Source organism: Cyprinodon variegatus, unplaced genomic scaffold (genome assembly GCF_000732505.1).
Source record: "Cyprinodon variegatus isolate N-32 unplaced genomic scaffold, C_variegatus-1.0 Scaffold542, whole genome shotgun sequence".
NCBI lineage: Eukaryota > Metazoa > Chordata > Actinopteri > Cyprinodontiformes > Cyprinodontidae > Cyprinodon > Cyprinodon variegatus.
In genome coordinates this window covers 41377-43421 of record NW_015150995.1, presented here as the reverse complement: position 1 = coordinate 43421, position 2045 = coordinate 41377, and the positions used below count along the sequence as shown (strand labels likewise).

General features: G+C 36.2%; 1 protein-coding gene across 8 annotated transcripts in view; it reads right to left on the bottom strand.

Moving 5' to 3' along the window:
* msi2 (musashi RNA binding protein 2) overlaps positions 1-2045 on the bottom strand; it is a 357407-nt gene that overhangs the window by 352425 nt on the left and 2937 nt on the right. The gene's annotated exons all lie outside the window — the stretch shown is intronic.

Sequence of the window (2045 nt, the reverse complement as noted above, 5' to 3'; positions counted from 1 at the left end):
AGCAAATTGTTAGTCGAAGCCTTATAATCATTACTGATAAAATAGCTCACTGTTAGACTTTTAGTCTGATATATTTTCATTGTTAGTAGTGAAATTATTATTTCACAAGCATCTTTAACAGCTTGGATTTCATTGCCCTTTAAAATTAGAGTCACCTCCCAGAGGGGATGATTGAAATCAAAGCTAGTTTTTGAAAGAAATATATGTTATTTGTAAATTCTATTGTCAATCTTAAGAGAAAAAAAAATTGGTAGGAAAAAAAGCCATATCTCGCAACCCTAGTTGAAAGGCAGTAGCAGTTCTTATATTATCCTATCTGTTTGAGCTCGCAAGAATAATAGTAGTTGTGAAATATTTTTGAAATTGAATGTCTAGTTTATTCCTGACGGGATGCAACTTTCATCTATCACCTCTAGCCACTCTCTTCCTTCAAGGTTAACAGGGACAAATTAAACCATAAAGAATGTTTTAAACACTATTAAAGTGGGAGACTTGTATCAAACCAGCATCTGCAAACACATCAAAAAAGCTAGCCATTTTTGCTGGCCCAAATTATTTCTTTCTTGCTGCCTCTGTGCAACTTTATAAAAGATATGACAGATTCCTGTGCAACGCCTTCCTGATAGTAGGAACCTTAACATAGAAAACAGCACAGCAGATAAAGCAAAGTGACAAATGGTAATAAAAGAGAAGTGCAAACAACGTGGGCTTTTTTTTTTTCTGCAAGCGGATGAACAACTGTGCTCTAGAAACTAGAAAAGAACAGTTTCAGCGTATACTCAAGCACATCAGTGACAACATAATCTGAGACTAACACCTGCAAGTTAACATTATTAAAAAAAAAACAGACTTAGTCTATTAATTTCAAAGGGATTCATTGCATCTATAACTACAGAACCACCTGAGAGATAAATATAAACACATTATGTGCCAAAAGAACTTTGCTTTTATTGCAAAATAGATTATATTATAGAATTGAATTTCGATCTTTAAATACATTTTCCAGAACCTGACATTAAAGCGTATGCTAAATTGCTGATTTGAAAGAAAAATATGGTTAAATCTTTGCTTTTTGTTTGTTTTCCCGTTCTTTGGGCTATTTCACTAATTTAGAAATAGAACAAAACCAACAGGGTGATGATTAAAAAAATAATGATAAAAATAGGAACATCTCACGGCAACAGAAACAGCTGATTGGTCAGGATGCAGAACTCAGCTCTGACTTTGCATCCACTGGCAATGCTGACCTGATGTTAGCTTCTCAGGGTAAAGTACTGTCAGATAAAAAATGTATGACTCAAGTCTGCCAAATATGACCTCAGGCTTTCAATGGGGGAGATTTGTTATGACTCGTTTACATTTGCTGTTTGAAACTATCTTGCATGTTTTAACACAAATGACAATTTAAATGATGACCAATGTATTCCACCAGGATTAAACAAAGGTTGTCGGTAATGAAATTATTTTCCTTTTAACTTCACAATTAAAAAAAAAAAAAAAAAGGATGAATGAGCTTCCGCATTGGTCTAAGAATAAAAGCAGCAATCAATGACCATGACCCAAGGAGAAACCCTGGGCTTTGGGAATGAGGTATTAGCAGGTCGTCAGGATAATCCAGTGAAAATCTTAACGGCCTAATTAAAACAACTGGAGGAATTTAACCGTTTCCTCCTGCCACCTTTCAGAGAGTGCCTTTGGGCAAGGCAACGGAGCAAGAACGGATGCATTTATCAAGCATCAGCACACGACCGGAGGAGCGCTGGCCAGCTCTCAGGTGTGAGTGTATTTTCTTATATGCAACCCTCCCCCCACAATGCCGACCTTTGCTGTAAGTATATATGCTGTCAAACTGTCACAGAGCTGTTCATTCAAAATGTCAAACTTGAAGTTATCAAACTGCTCAAGATTCAAAGTATGCTTGAACCCCCCCAAAAAAATAAAATAAACAGGCTCTTATCGTGCCTCTATGGATTCCTTTCTGTAGCAGCTGCTTATGTTACCTATGGGTAATTTCACCTTGCTTTTGCTCTTCATACAGGGAATGT